General features: G+C 48.0%; 1 long non-coding RNA gene across 1 annotated transcript; it reads right to left on the bottom strand.

Moving 5' to 3' along the window:
- Positions 1-2,820: 2,820 nt before the first annotated feature.
- Positions 2,821-9,914, bottom strand: LOC142496466 (uncharacterized). The gene is made up of 2 exons (XR_012801996.1): positions 9,313-9,914; positions 2,821-3,393 (listed from the first exon to the last, which is right to left on the bottom strand). It is a non-coding gene; the product is annotated as an uncharacterized LOC142496466 (long non-coding RNA).
- Between the last annotated feature and the right edge of the window lie 694 nt (positions 9,915-10,608).

Below are 10,608 nucleotides of genomic sequence, written 5' to 3'. Positions count from 1 at the left end.
ACGACCGCGCTATCTGCCCGCTTGCCTCCGACCTCTGCTTGTGTCCCCGACCACGCTCTCTGCTATTCGTGCCACTGGGATGCACTCCAGCCGTAGATCAACCCTTGACAGAATAAACAGGCCCTATCATGGATCCCGCCGGAACAGACCAGAACCTGGCTCAGCAGCTTGCTTCCTTGCAACATGTCATGGCAGGCTTCCAGAAACAACAAGGACATGTTTACAACCGTCTTGGCCGCTTGGAAAAACGTGCTATCACAGCAGAAGCTGAAGTACGTGAACTACACGCCGCCATAACCGCTGTGCCTATGCAAACTGATCCCCATGTACCCCTTCTGGGAAAAATTCAGGGGGGGGGGAAACAACCGTTCTGGGGTTTCCTTAACCAATGTAGACTTCTATTTCAGCGACAGACCACCATCTATAACACCGACAAAGCCAAGGTGGGACTAATTATCACCCTGCTCAAGGATGAGGCTCTTGCTTGGGTCTCCCCTATGTTAGAACAGGCAACTGGCTAAGAAGCCACAGGGGGAGCAACAATGTTGCAAAGTTAGAGCAGAGAAACATGAAATCTTGTTCCAGGACATGCTAGCTGATAGGGGATCCTGTTACTGAGAGACAGATTCCCTGAGAGGGGATTCTGTTACAGAGAGACAGATTCCCTGAGAGGGGATTCTGTTACAGAGAGACAGATTCTTGAGAGGGGATCCTGTTACAGAGAGACAGATTCCCTGAGAGCGGATCCTGTTACAGAGAGACAGATTCCTGAGAGGGGATCCTGTTATAGAGGCAGATTCCCTGAGAGGGGGTCCTGTTACTGAGAGACAGATTCCCTGAGAGGGGATCCTGTTACAGAGAGACAGATTCCTGCGAGGGGATCCTGTTACAGAGAGACAGATTCCCTGAGAGGGGATCCTGTTACAGAGAGACAGATTCCTGAGAGGGGATCCTGTTATAGAGAGACAGATTCCTGAGAGGGGATCCTGTTACAGAAAGATACAGATTCCTGAGAGGGGATCCTGTTACAGAGAGACAGATTCCCTGAGAGGGGATCCTGTTACAGAGAGACAGATTCCTGAGAGGGGATCCTGTTACAAAGAGACAGATTCCTGAGAGGGGGTCCTGTTACAGAGAGACAGATTCCCTGAGAGGGGATCCTGTTACAGAGAGACAGATTCCTGAGAGGGGATCCTGTTACAGAGACAGGCACACTGAGAGGGGATCCTGTTACAGAGACAGACACACTGAGGGGGGATCCTGTTACAGAGACAGACACGGAGATGGGAACCTGTTACAGAGACAGACACACTAAGAGGGGATCCTGATACAGAGACAGACACACGGAGAGGAGATCCTGTTACAGAGACAGACATACTGAGAGGGGATCCTGTTACAGAGACAGACATACTGAGAGGGGATCCTGTTACAGAGACAGACATACTGAGAGGGGATCCTGTTACAGAGACAGACATACTGAGAGGGATCCTGTTACAGAGACAGACACACTGAGAGGGGATCCTGTTACAGAGACAGACACACTGAGAGGGGATCCTGTTACAGAGACAGAGATACTGAGAGGGGATCCTGTTACAGAGACAGACACACTGAGAGGGGATCCTGTTACAGAGACAGAGATACTGAGAGGGGATCCTGTTACAGAGACAGACACACTGAGAGGGGATCCTGTTACAGAGACAGACACACTGAGAGGGGATCCTGTTACAGAGACAGGCACACTGAGAGGAGATCATGTTACAGAGACAGACATACTGAGAGGGGATCCTGTTACAGAGACAGACATACTGATAGAAGATCCTGTTACAGAGACAGACACACTGAGAGGAGATCATGTTAGAGAGACAGACACACTGAGAGGGGACCCTGTTACAGAGACAGGCACACTGAGAGGACGCTGTTACATAAAGTCTGTATGGTTTGAGGAAGGGACAGGATTGTCCTGAAACGTTACTGCTTTCTTATTGCACTAAATACAGCAGACATTTTTTGAACTCCATTTAAAGTCTCCTGTGTGCTACCTCTATCTCCAATTTCTGTTACATAAAGTCCGAGACACAGAGAGGATCCTGTTACATAGAGACAGACACACTGAGACGGGATCCTGTTATAGAGAGACACAGAGGGAATCATGTGACAAAGAGACAGATACTTAGAAGGGTTCTTGTTACAGAGACAAATACTTAAAGGGGATCTTGTTACAGAAACAGACACACTTTGGGGACCCTGTTACAGATAGACACTTAGAGGGTGATATATATATATATATATATATATATATATATATATATATATATATATATATATATATATAAAAAAATAGATAGATATAGATATATATAGATATATATAGGCAATACAATACCGTGGTGAGATTAAATCACAGGCAGCACTCCAATGGGTGGTCAAACAAATATATTGTAGTTTTAACAAGACACCATACCATGGTATGGTGTCTTGTTAAAACTACAATATATTTGTTTGACCACCCATTGGAGTGCTGCCTGTGATTTAATCTCACCACGGTATCGTATTGCCTATCATCCAAATAGGATTTGCACCCACTTTGTTGACTATTTTGATGGAGTGCCTGCTGTTCCTTGCTATATATATATATATATATATATATATATATATATATATATATATATATATATATATATATATATATATATATATATAAATAGACAGGGTAGCTGGCACTCCAAATACCAAGAAAATTTGCGGTGCATATCCTATACCAATAGACAGAAAAAAAGCAATCCACCCCAGCAGAGGCGGACACAGGACAGCACTCAAAAGTAAGTAAGAAAACTTGTATTGCAAGTAAAACACAGCACAAACATGACCAACGCTTTGGTCCTCGTAGGACCTTCCTCAGGGTGGTGCTTGAGACTACTGGCCAGTGGATCCCTTATATACCCCCACACCCACACCCAGATGACTCAACCAGGATAGCTGATTGGTCGTGCACCCAGTCCCATGATCAGTCCCAATTGTTGCTGAAGTCGCACTATGGCTGTCATCAATACAGCTGCTCAGTTCAGAATAATCAAGGATATGCATGCAGTACCACCAGAGCGCCACTGCGGGGGAAGAGAGCGTTCTCCCTTTCCATGGTGCCGTGCTGCTAGGAGATCGTGACGCTGTGGTCCATCGAAGAAGACTAAACAGCTGGGCATACTGCGCATGCGCGGCCTCATCACCAGCAAAATAGGCAGCGCGGCGTATCACACAGTCAGGAGGAGGGCTGTCCATCCCTCACATCTGGGTCATGTTGATACTGGGGGTATCATCTAAATATACATCAGGGAAATGGTCTCGTATACAAAAATATGGTAATGAGCAGGACATCAGGAGGGATCTCCAAGGGTACTGGAATAAAAAGTGAAAAACATAAGTGAACATAAAGTGCGGAGAATAAAAGCAGAATTTACCATGAGTGCGGGCTACTAAATAAAATGATCATTTCAGTAGTATGGCTAAAGAGTGAGATTATAATTTCATTAAAATGCCATTGAATATACGAAACGGCCACAGCGGCCATAAGATTATCACAGCCAGAGAAGGCAGTAATGGTCAACTACTATAAGTATGTAGAATAGGTATTAGGTCAGTGATGGATGCACACAGAACATAATGGGGGAGGAAGGGAAAGAGGGGAGGTGAGCAACAGAAGGGGAACAAAAGTGGAGGAAGAGAAGAGAAAAGAGGGGGGGAAAGGGGGGAAAAGGAGAGAGGAAAATAGGGAATGTGGGAAAAGAATCAACAGAGAGCAATAAATCCTTCTATAACAGAGATCAGCAAGAGGATGTTAAAGAAAGCACCCTAGTTTAAAGTCCTCATTGAGACCCTTTGGGGCCATTAAGCTCAAAAATGAGCCTTGCTTCCAACTGTAGTAATAATCTGTCCCTGTCATCTGCTCGTGTTGGCATGTGGGCTTGCAGGATGGGCATACACCTCATGGTGGCAAGACTGTGTTTGAATATTTTAAAATGTCTTGCAACCGGTTGTAGCTTTTGATCATCACCATCACTCGGTTCTGATAGTGCCTTCCGAATGGCAGATCTATGGAGACAGATCCTTTTCTTCAATATGGCCCCATCGTATGCGAACCTGTACATGGATCTGTACGAGCAGACACACATCCTGGGTGATTATCCTCATACTATACACATCATCAAATACATGAGATATATTGATGATATCTTCATGCTGTGGGACGGCACAGAGAGGGAACTTATGTTGTTTTTGGACTATGTGTCACGGTTGTGCTCGCCACAAACCTGGGTCGGACCGTGTGGCTGAGGTGGGGTTGTAAAAGCACCGACCTTAGACCGCGCAGGCTGATCCGGACTGCGCAGTTCGTAATCGTACATAGCAGGGTCGGGACTGGAGAAGGCAGCATCATCAGTGATCATCAGTGGACAAGCCAGGGTCAGGATCGGAGACATCAGGGTAAATATTGTTCAAGCAGGAGTTCGGCAACAGATAGACAGGAGTTCCCCGCTTCAGCTTAGGAGCGTGAGCGCGGGAGTGGCCTTTGCACATGCGGCGACCATGGCCCATGGTACTGGTCTCAGGAAAGGATAGGCAGACCGGAGTGGACACACCGCCTGGCAGCACTGGTAAACCAGTGCTTCAGCGCAAGAGTCCTGAGCGGGCTGGAGAATCCTCCGCTTCAGCACAGGAACCAGGACACGGCCTCTGCAATGGAGAATGAGCAGCAGGCCCCAGGAACCAGAGAGCTGAAGACAACACTGGAGGGACCTCCGCTTCAGCACAGGAGAAAGGAACAGGCCTCTGCGTGAAACTAGCAGCAGGCCTCAGGAAAACAGGAAGCTCAAGTTACGCTGGGGATTCAATGCTTCAGCAAGGAACAAGAATTAGGACAAAACAGAGTTAGTAATGAGATAAAAAGCCAGGGGCTTGTGGCAGAACACTTGGTGACATCCAGGAAGGACTATGCTCGGCAGGGAGCATTGTGGGGAAGGCTGTCTTTAAAGGTCAGTGAACCAATAGCAGAAGGGGCGTGTGACAGCACTGCTTTAATGAGTGAACCCAGGGTGGAGCTGCAGTAAATATCAGGAGCAGTGTTCCAGGGCTGCACAGGTCTGTAAGGCAAGGCAAACAGTAAACTGAGGTGTGGATTCCTTACACAATGTGAACAATATCCCCTCAAGCATTCGTTTTACCATGTCTCATTCGGCCAACGAAGTGGTTTTTCTGGACACCATAGTCTACAGGGAGGCAGACAGGGTATTAACCAAGATTCCTCAAAAGATGACTGATAAGAATAATCTGCTTGAAGAAGTCGGCGCAACAGCTGACGAAAAGGCATAGGTTCGCGTCATCAATGTCCGACAGCTGACTGTGAGAGGAGTGCCTAATCGCATGTGAGGAGTGAGAGCAACTATTTCAGTTATATTGGCGGAACAAAGTGGAAGGCTGCATTTGTCTGTCTGTCTGTCTGAGTCTGAGTCTGAGTCTGACATCAAGCAGAGACACGAGTGAATATTCAACTTGAACGAATACAGCTGTCTTGTGTGAGGGGGTAATCCAGGAAGTGGAAGTGGAACAGCGTCTCCAGTGTTACCCAGATCAGCATCACATGTTCATCTCCAGCGTGATTTCGTTGGTGTGCTGAATGAAGGACGCGGAGACCCATGTGGTCATCGCGGTTACATCCTTTGGTGAGACCATTCCTTAATCCCTTGCCTATGCTATTTGCTTACCCCCCATCTCCATCTATAGAGGTCAATATCAGCCTGATTTTTCTACGTTTGCATCCGCAATCTATCATCTGACGGGTCAATTACCTCTCCCCATTTGTTGCTCCAGTCATTTGCTACCTATAGAGTGATAATTCCTCCCACATCTCACTGCCTCCTACATTTGCGCTATTGGACATTTTTTGGTCACATTTCCCTTCTTTTTTATTTTCAAGAGTACTCTTGTTTTTTATTGTCATATATTGTGTTTATTGTGTCTCTTGGCATCATTGTGTTTGTTTTAATCTGTTCAGTCACTTGGCCTTCCTTGCTTAATTAATACATTTTCCTGTTTTTTATTGCTATACAGGATTGCGCCTTTTTTCTTTCTTCCATTTAATCAGGATAGGCATATCCTCATTAGGGCTGCATCCTGCTAGCTAATTTCACCTGGATCAGTACATTTATTAGTCATCCATTTACTCACTTCTAATATTTCATTTGTGTTAGTCCTAGTGCTGATTTCTTTCTGTGATATATATATATATATATATATATATATATATAAAATCAAAAAATAAATAGATGATACCGTTCTGTGGCTAACGAAATGCTTTTATTTGTGCGAGCTTTCGAGATACACTGATCTCTTCTTCCGGCGATGTTACAATGAATCGCCGGAAGAAGAGATCAGTGTATCTCGAAAGCTCGCACAAATAAAAGCATTTCGTTAGCCACAGAGCGGTATCATCTATTTATTTTTTGATTATTGAAGCTCGGCTAACACGGTACTGATACCTCTACATATATATATATATATATATATATATATATATATATATATATATATATTTATATATATATATATATATATATATATATATATATATATATATATATATATTGGAAATTTGCATGTCGTAGGATAGCAATATCTACTATATATTTGTGAAAGCACTGTATGTTTGTCTGCATGGCCTGTGTCCCAAGGGGAAATCTCATTGGTCCCTTGGGCCGCCCGCCCCCGCACACCTCTCATTGGCCTGAGGCGGAGTGACGGCCCAAAACACACACACACCACCACCCCTCGCTCTCTGCGGCTCTCCCCTCACATAGAGTGCTCCCCCAACTGACCATCCCGAGAGCGCTCCCCACGGCTCTCACCACCGATAGGCCACTCCCTCACCCGGCGCTCTCCCTCACCCGCTCACCCCTCGCTCAACTCCCCCCCCGCTCAACCCCCCCCCCGCTCACCCCCCCCCCCCCCACATACACACTCAGCACGCTCTCTGCGGCTCTCCCCTCACACAGGCCGCTCCCCGTCCCCGAGGGCGCTCCTCCGGCTGTCTCCGCCTCTCCCCTCGAGAGACACAGCACCTCCTCACCGGAGCGTGTCAGCCTCGCCGCGGAGGAGCCCGAGGTGGAGGAGGAGGGCGGCCGTGACCCAGAGGAAGAGGAGCGCAGCCGTGTACAAGGTGAGTACACGCAGGGGAATGGGTTATTTACCGCGTCCCTGACTCCCCCTGCCCTTTGCCCCCCCCCTACCCTCCCTACACCCCCTACCCTCCCTACCCCCCTGCCCCTTGCCCCCTGCCCTCCCTTCCCCTTCCCATTGTCCACTGCCCTCCCTCCCCCTGCCCTTTGCCCCCTGCCCTCCCTCCCCCTGGCCTTTGCCCCCTGGCCTTTGCCCCCTGCCCTCCCTCACCCAGCACTTTGCCCCCTGCCCCCCAGCCCTTTGCCCCCTGCCCCCCCTACCCACCTGCCCTTTGCCCCCTGCCCTCCCTCCCCCTGACCTTTGCCCCCTGCCCTCCCTCCCCCTGCCCTTTGCCCTCTGCCCTCCCTCCCCTGGCCTTTGCCCCCTGCCCTCCCTCCCCCAGCCCTTTGCCCCCTGCCCCCCCTACCCACATGCCCTTTGCCCCCTGCCCTTTGCCCTCCCTCCCCCTGCCCTCCCCTCCCCCTGCCCTTTGCCCCCTGCCCTCCCCTCCCCTCCCTCCCCTGCCCTTTGCCCCCCGCCCCTCCCTGCCCTTTGGCTCCCTCCCCTCCCTGCCCTTTGCCCCCCCCCCGCCCCTCCCTGAACTTTGCCCCCCCCGGCCCCTCCCTGCCGTTTGCCCCCCCGCCCCTCCCTGCCGTTTGCCCCCCCCGCCCCTCCCTGCCGTTTGCCCCCCCCCGCCCCTTGCCCTCCCCACCCTTCTACGCCCCTTGCCCCCCCCCCGCCCTTCGACACCCCTCCCCCCCCGCCCTTCGACGCCCTTCCCCCCCCCGCCCTTCGACGCCCCCCCCCCCCACGCCCGGGCAACTCCGGGTATATCAGCTAGTATATATATATATATATTCAGCACTCAATAGGTTAAGATGTTTTAAGTTGCTTTTCTCATGAAGGATCTTAGGGGTAACTTGAAACTAAGTTATAGGATATATATGTTACAGATAAGACTTGCTTTGCCCAGTTTCAAACTCTCTTTCCCATACAGTACATTGTATTTCACTGATGCTATATGGTATAACTTATATTGTGACATGGGTGACCCGCTCTGGGCCTCTTGTCTGTTTTTCTTTATATGTGAATCCCAGGATTCTTGTCTGTGTCTTATCTTCCTGAGAAATCTGTATGTTTAGTTAGCAAAAAGCCAGTTAGCTAAAACAAGTGGTTTATATCTCTTTGTCCTGATAGTTTTAAGAATCACTTTGAACACAGCATAATCACTACCTTCTTAGATACAGAAGCCTAACAGATGTATCTATAATATGTATCCTTGCTACATAAAATGCTGAAAGCTGATTGAAGAATAAAGACTGCTGATTTTGAACTACAAACCTGATTCCTGAGTATTACATCGTGAAGACTTTTCCAACAGATGGGATCCTGTTACAGAGACTGGCACACTGAGAGGATCCTGTTACAGAGATAGATGCACTGAGAGGATCCTGTTACAGAGACAGACATGCTGAGAGGATCCTGTTACAGAGATAGATGCACTGAGAGGATCCTGTTACAGAGACAGACATGCTGAGAGGATCCTGTTACAGAGACAGACATGCTGAGAGGATCCTGTTACAGAGACAGGCACACTGAGAGGATCCTGTTACAGCGATAGATGCACTGAGAGGATCCTGTTACAGAGACAGGCACACTGAGAGGATCCTGTTACAGAGACAGACACCCTGAGAGGATCCTGTTACAGAGACAGGCACACTGAGAGGATCCTGTTACAGAGACAGGCACACTGAGAGGATCCTGTTACAGAGATAGATGCACTGAGAGGATCCTGTTATAGAGACAGACACCCTGAGAGGATCCTGTTACAGAGATAGATGCACTGAGAGGATCCTGTTACAGAGATAGATGCACTGAGAGGATCCTGTTACAGAGATAGATGCACTGAGAGGATCCTGTTACAGAGATAGATGCACTGAGAGGATCCTGTTACAGAGACAGGCACATCGAGAGGGGAGTAATGGAAAACTCAGGGAGCACAAGCCATGGGCGGGTACAGTACATGAAAAAGAAACACAATATAGTGCAATCCTTTCTGGACACAGGGATAAGATGGGTGGATACACACTCTCCACAAAACACACTCACAATGTAGCTATAGTATACAAGCATCAAGCCCCACACTAGGGGGTGTTGTCTTGGATGTGGTAGACCCGTCTGGTAACTTGCTAGTAGTACTCAGCAGTACGGTTAATGATGAGCCTGTGACGTCAGGAAATCGCAATTCCGAAGGGAGCCGAGTTGTTCAGCAGCCTATAGGGACTGGCGGAATCCTCCTGGGAATGGCGGAATATCCAGTGATGAAGGCGTGGATTCAAAAGGAGACGGCAAAGGAAAAGGATGAGAAAAAGGTTGACGCTTCCTTGAGCCAACTTAAAGATGCGAAGTGCCAAGCAGGACTATGATCTCCTCTGTGAATGTTTCGTTAAGGAGCGAGAAGCTAAGACTGAGCTACCGAGGTGTCTGTCCGCAGTGATCGCTAAGTGTATATCTTTGAAGAAGACATAGCATCACTTGCAGAGCGAGTTCCAGGACATGAGGACTAACCTTGAGCGGTCAAATGCAGCTGCTGCCACCAAGGATAAAGATGCAAAGGCTGAGTTGGAAGTCTCTCAGAAGGAGGTTCATCGTCTCACCGCGGCGCTGAATTTATATGATTACGCTCTTGAAGAGGTCGGGCAAACTGCAGAGACTGTGTAAATGGGGAAGACCAGGCGCTTACCTTTAGTAGCAGATAGTGGTGACACCAATCAGTGTGGTTACTCTCTTTTGTTGCAGAGTTATTCCTATGTTCCCTTCTGCTTCAACCCCTAGAAGGGATAATCCAATACCCTTATGAAAACGTGAGAAAAAATGGAATAGGGGGAGCGAGGGATCAGTGGACATAAACCAATACAATCAACGACGATAAAATAAACATATAATAAATATCCAGAGTGATGGGGTTGGGACAGGAACTAAAAGATCGTAATACAATGGAGTATTGTAGATACTTACACGGCCGTGTGTAAGTACAATCCAAAAGAGGTATCTTTATGATGGAATATTGACCCCTCCACAAATGAGTGCGGGGGGATCATAGAGGGTGTCTATATACTAAGGTAAATACTCACACGGCCCAGTGTGAGTAAGGGTACAGGGCAGATGTCTTTAAGATGTAGTCAGTCTATCCAGGGTAGTTGCTGGTCAATTACATCAGGTTCTGCACATTTGTGGCTAAAGCTGATCTGTAGTTCTTTCTTGCTTATATTCAGCAATGTGACTCTCCGTTTCAGCGGTGTGTAGGGGGATAAGTGAGGCACAGTCTTAGCAGTGGTAGTAAATGATATTTATTGTGTATAAGAACGATAAAAACGATTAACAGTACTGTTACACTCACATCAA

Source organism: Ascaphus truei, chromosome 6 (assembly GCF_040206685.1).
Source record: "Ascaphus truei isolate aAscTru1 chromosome 6, aAscTru1.hap1, whole genome shotgun sequence".
NCBI lineage: Eukaryota > Metazoa > Chordata > Amphibia > Anura > Ascaphidae > Ascaphus > Ascaphus truei.
The sequence above is the reverse complement of the archived record's forward strand: the minus strand, read 5'-3'. Positions and strand labels throughout refer to the sequence as shown.